Source organism: Gavialis gangeticus, unplaced genomic scaffold, assembly GCF_001723915.1.
Source record: "Gavialis gangeticus isolate Ggan-Ray unplaced genomic scaffold, GavGan_comp1, whole genome shotgun sequence".
Lineage (NCBI taxonomy): Eukaryota > Metazoa > Chordata > Crocodylia > Gavialidae > Gavialis > Gavialis gangeticus.
This window is the reverse complement of record NW_017729032.1, coordinates 143165044-143173703: the sequence shown is the minus strand read 5'-3', so window position 1 is coordinate 143173703 and position 8660 is coordinate 143165044. Positions and strand designations below refer to the sequence as shown.

General features: G+C 41.3%; 1 long non-coding RNA gene across 1 annotated transcript in view; it reads left to right on the top strand.

Moving 5' to 3' along the window:
• Window positions 1–1991: 1991 nt before the first annotated feature.
• The window catches only part of LOC109302401, a 12414-nt gene continuing 5745 nt past the window's right edge, over window positions 1992–8660 (top strand). The window contains exons 1-2 of the long non-coding RNA XR_002098743.1: window positions 1992–2344; window positions 6702–6764. This is a non-coding gene — a long non-coding RNA (uncharacterized LOC109302401). The remainder of the gene's footprint in view (window positions 2345–6701; window positions 6765–8660) is intronic.

Genomic DNA, 8660 nt, shown 5'->3' with positions numbered 1-8660 from the left:
ATTCAGTTAGTTCCTTTTAGTTTTGGTTCCTTTGGCAAAATAAGTAACAGTTAGCTCTATAAATAATTTGTAAACATGAGGTTAAGTTGTTTTTGTTACCCACCTTGCCTTAGAAGAAAATTTTGCACAGTGAAAACTTTAAATTGGATAGCTATTGCTTGGCATACTGCTTGCCTATTGATATTCAGTGGTGCCACCCCCAGCCATAATGGATAGTCTTTAAAATAAAATGTTCTTTGTAATTCTTATGTATAGCATTGACCTGCTGGAAAACTTCAAGGCCAATGCACTGTGGACAAAATGGACCTTTAAATATTGTGCAGAGATGTGATACCTGCCTGGCATATTTCTTTACCCATGGTCAATATAGAAGCGTAGAAATCTAAAAATGATGGTACCTTCCAAATTGCATCTTTTCATTCAATAATGATGAGATGTCAAGATCCATTACAACCATGTGCAGATCTAGGATTTCTAATTGGGACTATTCTGTCAGTGCTACCTCTAGTCTATTTGCTGGTACATAAATGCACCCATTTTGCCACCAGTAGGTATGTTTACACATCCAATTAATTTGAAGCAATAAACTCTGGAGCAGTTTGAACTGGAGTAAACAAATCCTGGGCACAGCATCTACACATGCATCAAGGACAGCAGCAATTTGAGCTGAGGCAAAGAAGTTCACACCAGGGCCACTCAGCCCTGGCCTCTGGGTGGTGGCATTGGGGGCAGAGGGGCTGGCTGGGGCATGAACGTGCTGAAAGTGCAAAGCCATGTGGGTAGGTGGCAGGCAGAAGTCTGGCCCCTGGCTGGCTGGGCTGACTGGACACAGTTTATGTTTGCTGTCAGCATCTACACGTGCGTTTAATTGCAATAAATTACCCTGGTGTAATATAGTACTGTCCCTATCTTACTGGAACATTAGTTTACTGCAGCCTAATACTGTCACATGTGTAGATGGTGATACTGTACTCCACAGCAAAGCACATATGTAGATGTGGCCTGTGTGACCTAATTGGTCTACAACCTACTAGTAAAGTGTTAAACAAGATTTCAGTGTAGCTATACCAATTGAGGGACCAGAGAATGTGTCCCTCAATATAAGCCTTGGAGACCAAAATTAATATATAAAAACAAGCATCTTATGGCATCTGGCTGTAGCTGTCATGCAGCTATTTCTTAAAAGAAACTAATATCTAGTAAATTCTATATCAGCTATGGACAGGTATATTGAAACTACTGCTCTTTTATATTAGTGATATAAAAATTAACGCACAATGGCTCCTGCCCTGAACATCAGTCTAGATTTAGAAAACAGGATGAAGAAAATCAGTCTATGATTAAGGCCACAAACCTACTAGTGGATCATTGAGAGCAAACCTCCATATTCACACAGGTCCAGAACCAAGACCTTAGTCATCTGGGTACAAGATGACTTGGTACTTAGTCACCTGATCACATAATACTAATATCAGAATGAGAGCCATCTCTGTCCATTTTTTCCTTTACTAGCTCTAAAGTAATATTTTATATCACTAATATATATAAATACTCTATAGGACATATTTTGATCCACAATAACTGGAGAAACATGCCACTAGTATAAACCACTCATGGTAGAAGGATGAACATTGTTTTCACACTTACCAGTTCCTCTCTAATATAGCATTTTAGGATATGTTTGCACTGCAGTTGTTACTGTGACTTCAGCATAATGTGGACATTCCCAAGCTAGCTATAAGCTATCTAGTTCAGGTAGGTAGTTGTTTCACCACTTCAACACACAGCTCGGTGTGGACTAGCTGCTCAGGTATTTTACTCAGATTCTTGGGTGGGTTTCTTGGGTGGGTGGGCTAAACAGGAGCCTCTGTTTAGCTCCTGTTGCCAGGACTAGATTGATACTGGTAATCAAGCTTGTGTTTTTAAATCTAGCTCACGTGCGTGATGGACATCTCTGCTGCAGCTGTGGCAGTGACTGCAATATATACATCCTTAATCTCTTTATTTTCTGACAGCTCCTGACTGTCAGTCAATGCTGTAAATATTGTGCACCTAAGAAAATGTTTACCCAACACTTAACTTTCCCATGAAGCAGGATGGCTTCAGGAAAGTGAGTGCTAAGCATTCTTGTTGTTATAAGGCCACGTGGAATAGGTTGAGTTTGACTACTCACTTCCCCAGAGTCCATAGAAACAGTCTAGAGACTGTGGTTTGCCTTGCAGCCTGCAAGTGACAGGGAAAAGCCACCATGACCTCCCTCCTGCACGATAAACTTCATGAAACCTACTGTCAGGCTCCTTCTCCCAGCAAAGATTTTCATCATCTTACCATCACCAAAACAGAGGTAAAAGGGTAGCAGGACTCCTGTTCCAGATCTGTTCTCTAGTGTAATTTACATTCAACTAGCTTTGTAAGAAAGTTTATCCTCTTTGGGTCTGGTTTCTAAAAATGTTAACTATATATAGCATCACATCTGTGCCAACCATCTTTTATTTTGTAGGAATGTTGTAAGATGTTTTCCTTGGCAAAATTAAAGTGTGTTATACTGACTGCTTTTTCATGTTGTGCAATGCAAGTTTCTCAAAACAAAGCATATCTTTGGACAAAGAATGAATAAACGTGTTTTTTTTCAGACATGCTGGATGTTTTCTGACATCTATTGTGTTGTAGTTAGACTGTAGTTAGTTGTCATTTTCACTTATTTGTTTCTATCATTTTCAGTAGTTTGAGGGCAAAGCCATAATAGTATGCTATTGTAGCACTATATGCAAAAATGATTGTGATATTAAGAATTTAAAATAATGTAGGTAAGAAATGCAAAAGCTAAGTGTTTACCAGGAATATTAGCTTGGTTGTTTTTCACATGCGCTTGTCTTACAGTATATGGATAATGTGTTCAACAGCACCTATGACTTAGAAATTATAAATCCCATTTTTCAAAATGACTTTTGAGCTTAATTAAGAGCTAAACTCTAATAAAAATTCAATACAGCTACATCTTCAAATTGGCCTAAGTCATTTTCTGAAAATGGAACTTGGACATTTTTATAAATGTCATCCTATATTTCAAACACATCTGACTCAGTAATTCTCAACTTTTTCCATATTGGGAATATAGAATACAACAGGGGGAAGTAGAAAGACCCCCCACCCCATTTTTCCTCTCTCTCTAAAACTGAGAGAGTTGGAAATTCTGACAAAACAGAAACTTTGAGCAAACAAAATCCTGACCAATACATATTTTTTAACTAGGGTTTTATTTCACACCTTCCAAAAAACTGTCTTAGAGAATCAAGCTTAAGCACACAACGATGAAAATGAAAGACCTGTAGTTTTCTCTGTATAGAACACTAAGACTAAAATGTAACACTAGCAAGGTTTCTTTCCTTGTATCTAGAGGTTTCAGGCATTCATAGACTGAAACTTCCAGATACAAAGAAGGACACAATCTCCATTGGTGTTTAATTTTAGTCTCATTATTTTATACAGAGAAATTTAAAGGCCATTAATTTTCTTCTAAGAGTGTGTCTAAGCTTGACTTACTGAAAAAATTAACAGACTAGAACTACAGGATAGAATTGTGGATTATATGAATGTTGTATTTTGTTTCTAATATTCAGAGTTTCTATCCTTTTGAATTTAGAAAATAGGATTGGAAGGTACTTCCTAGGTCACCAAATCCATTCCGCTGCTATTGCAGAAAATGCTTTGTATACCAAGCTCTCTCTTAAAACGTCTTGAGTTTTTCTGTTCCTAGTACTGCTACCGACAGTCAATGCAGAACCTCATTTCCCCAGTGGTTAAAAGCATTTTTTCTAATTTCCTTGTGGCCAGTTTATAGCCATTTGTTCTTGTGCTGTCATATTCCTTTATCTTAAATAGTTCTTCTCCTTCCCCTTCCCTCTTACCAGCTATGTATTTATTGAGAGCAATTGTATTGCCTCTCATATTTTGTTTGGCTGATAAGCCAAACTCTTTTAGTTTTCTCTTGCAAGATAGGCTCTGATTGTTCTCAAAGTCCTTCTCTGCACCAGTTCTAGTTGGCATCCATCTTTCTCGGGCACAAGAATACAGAATTGTTCACAGCAGGGATCAGCAACTTGTGGCCTGCAAGCTGGATTTGGCTTGTGGAACCATTGCATCTGACCTGCACATGTTGGGCTTTGGTGGTGCTTGGTGGTAGAGGTTTTTCCCATGTTGCAGCAGGGAAAAGCAGCAGCAGCAGCAAGAGCTTTCCTCTGGTGCCTGCCTTTCCATCCATCTCTTAGCTTCACTGAGTCATTCTGACCCACAGCCTGAAAAGGCTGCTGACCACTAGTTAACAGCTTTGTATCTTATTCAGTGGAATTGGTACTTCCCTATATCTAATGGACATTTCTCACCTGATACATCCTAGGATTTCATATGCTTTTTCATAGCTGCTTTTTACATCAGTAAAAAGCATCCTCTGATCAACCAATCCCCCTTAGGGTTTTTTTCTCCTTTGTCATTTCTGGGAAGTTCTCAGCTTGTAGTAATAAGTCTGCTAGTCTGCAAGGGCATGTCCAAGGTTAGCTCATCATACCTGGAAATGAGGACAGTGCCTTCAAGCATACTTCACTACCCCAGGTGGGCTGTTTCCTGACCCAGAGGCAGGCTAATTAGCTTTGGAGTAGGCTAATTGGCAGTGTCACTCAGAAGTATTAATTAGTCCACTCCAGAGTCACATGACAGAGGTTGTGTTGCTTTGGATTCAGGAGGCAGCTCAACCAAGAACAGTGTAGCATGCTTGAGGGCACTACTGCTGGACACAGTGGGAGCATTTACACAAGACGTTTACTGCAGTTGCCTAATTAGCTCTGCAGTAGAACGTCAGCATCTACAGGTGCAGCCCTATTAGGCTGCAGTAAACTAATAAAATCCTTCTGCAAGCCAGGGCTGCTGTGCCCTGGCTCAATGTGTTGCAGTCCCAGGCGCACATGTCAATACTCTGCCTGAGAGCAATAAACTCCAGTGCAAACTGTGCCAGAGTTTATTCAGTCAAATTAATTTCACGTGTAGATGTGCCTAGTGACTTTGCCAGTTAGATAAGAGCAATGTAACCTTGCGCTTAATACTATTACATTTCATCCCATTCCTATTTCTCCAGTCTCAATGTCATTTAAGTCTTCCTGCATGATATTTCAGTCCTGCTCTGTACTGATAATGCCTCCTAACCTTATGTCACCAGCATATCTCATCAGTACACTCCTACTTTTCATGTCATCATCAATGAAAAATAAAGTTGTTCCCAAAATCAATAGTTCAAACTCTAGTAATTTTCTTCCAGCCTGATATTTCAGCTTTCAGCATGAACTGTTGTCTTCTCCCCAATAGCCAATTTCTTACTTGCCTTACAATTGCCATACTAATCCTCACCTTCTTTATTTTAACTAATCGTTTCCCACATGGCATTCTATCAAATGCTTTACTGAATCCTAGAGAAATTAGATCTACCATATTTCCATTGTCTAGAAAATAAGTTATTGTATCCAAGGAAGATACCAAATTAATCTGACACAATCTACCTTGTAATTTCATGTTGCATTTTATCCAGTTTTCCCTTTACTCTCACATCTATTGCTATTTTTACATTAAAAAATTGGGAAGTCAAAGTAATGCATCTGTAGTTGTCAAGTAAAACCAAGGAAGTGATTCTTCCACTTTACTCAGCATTGGTGAGACCACAGCTGGAGTACTGCATCCAGTTCTGGGTGCCGCACTTCACCAAGGACATGCAAAAGCTTGAGCGAGTCCAGAGAAGGGACACCCATATGATCAGAGACTTGCAAGGCAAGCCATATGAGAAAAGGCTAAAGGACTTGGGTCTCTTCAGCCTAAAAAACAGAAGGCTGAGAGGGGACTTGGTAGCAACTTATCTTTATCAGAGGAATACATCAAGGGCTCGGTGAACAACTGTTCACTAGGGCACTTTTGGGGAAAATCAGAAGTAATAGCCATAAACTCCTGAAAGACCATTTCAGGCTTAACACTAGGAAAAACTTCTTCATAGTTAGGGTGTCCAGACTGTGGAATAGACTCAGAGGTGGTGCAATCACCTACCCTGGAAATCTTCAAGAGGAGAATGGACGATCACCTTACCGGGGTCACCTGACCCCAGTTGTCTTTCCTGCCTAGTGCAGAGGGGCTGGACCTGATGACCTTCTGAGGTCCCTTCCAGACCCTTACAATCTGTGAAATATAATATGATAATTTTATCTACAAGATCTTTTTTATTGTAATAGAGGGAATTAAAAATGTCAAACGATAAACAAGTGAATAGACTTTATTAGACTGCGGTAATATTGACACCTTAATTTCTTGGTCTATGCAGAAAAAAAGAAACTCTGTAGATAATTGTATGTGTTCGGGGGCTAATATTTTTGTAACTAGAGATTTGAAAATGAATGTCTTTGAGTATGTATCTCCAGGGCTGCAATTGCTGCAATGGACTGGATAAATTATGCCTTCTACAAATACCTTTATAAGCACTGAGAAAAGTTTCTTTGTGTATCTAGCACCAGATCTGTATCTTTTCTTGTGCATTGCTAATAAGCTGCAGCATGAGTTTCTGCATAGGTGCTTTTTGTTTGAATTTAGTATTGTGGTTTTTGGCAAAGCTTAAAAAGGGACTGCTTTGAACTTTCTCCATGCTTATCCTTCCTTATTGCTGTTTGTTGTAGGTGATCTGGAGGACTTGGAGGATTTCCTTTCGGCCAAATCAAGGAAAGGTTTTTCCAACAGAAGTGAGAAAGCTCCACAATCATTTTTTACTGGACAAACTGTTACACGGCAAGTATTGAGTTAGAAAACAAGGAATAGAATATGATAAATTGTCTCTGACATATAAGACCTGTGATCACTGATGGTTTGGAAAGAAAGTCATCTTTCATTTGCCTGTGAAAACTTTACCCCTAAATCCATATCTCATTTCTGAAATTGTATTGTACTATTGAGTCTGTTTCTTTCTTCCTCCAGCACTAAGCACTATCTATTACACAAGATTCTTGGAAATAATATGGGGACAAAATACAATTCTGTAGAAATAATACAATTGTGGGCCTTAGCAAATCAGCTTGGTCTTTTAATGAGACTCTCAGTACTAATGTTATGATTTACACTGTAATCCTTGCATATGGCTATTGTAATTCATTTTAGTCTCTTTTTAGATTAGTCAAATACTCTATAAAACTACCTATTTCTTGTTATTGCATGGTGCTGTTTGTAATGAATAGCAGAGTAAGCACTATATAAAATAGTAGCTAGGGAGGAATCTGTTAATCATTGTTAGTGCCTTAAATACACATGGAAAATCCTCCTGCCACTTCTGACAGATACGATACAGTTAAAAGTGTTTTCTTAGCTATTTCATGTTTACATACGAAACTGAAAAGCTTTCAGTATAGAACGGTTACAGTATTTGCATTGTAGGTTGTTGTCATAAGGAGATCAAGTACATAAGGAAAGAAAATGCATTGTGTTTTATTTAGCTGAAGGAAACAATATATCTTTCATTTAACATGCCTAGGCAATTCATATTTATTACCTCACTCTTAATTATAATGGAAACTTGCCCTCTGCCTAGTGCTAAATTATTTTTCCTCAGTAGTTAATTGCATTTGATGGATTACCTTCAGTTGTTACTAGAGGTGCACTGATACATTGGTCCGATATCAGATTGGTACCGATATAAAGAAAATTGCCTCTATTGGATATTGGCCCAATGGGGCCAATAATTTGCCTGATAAATGCCCATGATGCATGCAGCCTCAGTGCAGCATGGAGCAGAGTTGGCGGTGTGGAGAGCTGCCTTCAGTTGGTAAGTCGAAAGGGAAGGGGGGAGGGAAGGAGTATGGGGGAGCAGATCAATGCCCCCCATGGTGAGGGAGAGGGCAGGGGCAGGTGCTGCCCCACGGGGGTGGGGGGGGGCGTAGGACGGAGGCACAGCTTGTGGGCTGGGGGCAGCTCCCTCCACTGCTTGTACCCCAGGAGGGTGGGGGGTCATGTGCCCCCAGATTTGCATGGCGCGGAGTGGGTAGCTGCTGTGGGGCAGAGCTGGAGCCAGTGCTGCACGGGGCTCTCCTTGCCAGAAGCCTAGCACAGAGCGGGCTCTGGCAGCACTGGGAGAAGGCTGCAGCCACCCCAAATTTTGCTGCAGCTCTGCTCCCAGCCCCGCACCACCACCCTCCATCTGGCACAGCCTTGGCTGAACGCCCCGCCTCCACCCAAGTGCCATGAAAAGCCAGGGCTGTGCTGGGTGGTGGGCCTGGGAGCAGACCTGTGGTGAAATTTGGGGTGGCTGCAGCCTCTTCCCAGTGCTGCTGGAGCCCACTCTGAGCCAAGCCCCCAGTGAAAAGAACCATGCAGCACCAGCTCTGGCTCCACCATGCAGCTGCCACCCGCCCCACGCAGATCTGGGGGTATGCGCTCCCTCCCCATCCTCCTAGGGTGCAAGCAGCGGCAGGAGCTGCCCCCACCCCATGAGCCGCACCTCCATCCCATGCCCCCCCCCAACTGGGCAGCACCTGCCCCTGCCTCCTCTCTCACTGTGGGGGGCATTGATCTGCCCCTCCCATGCCCCTTCCCTCTCTCCTCTCCTTTCACCACACCAGACTTACCACCTGATGGCAGCTGTATCAGAT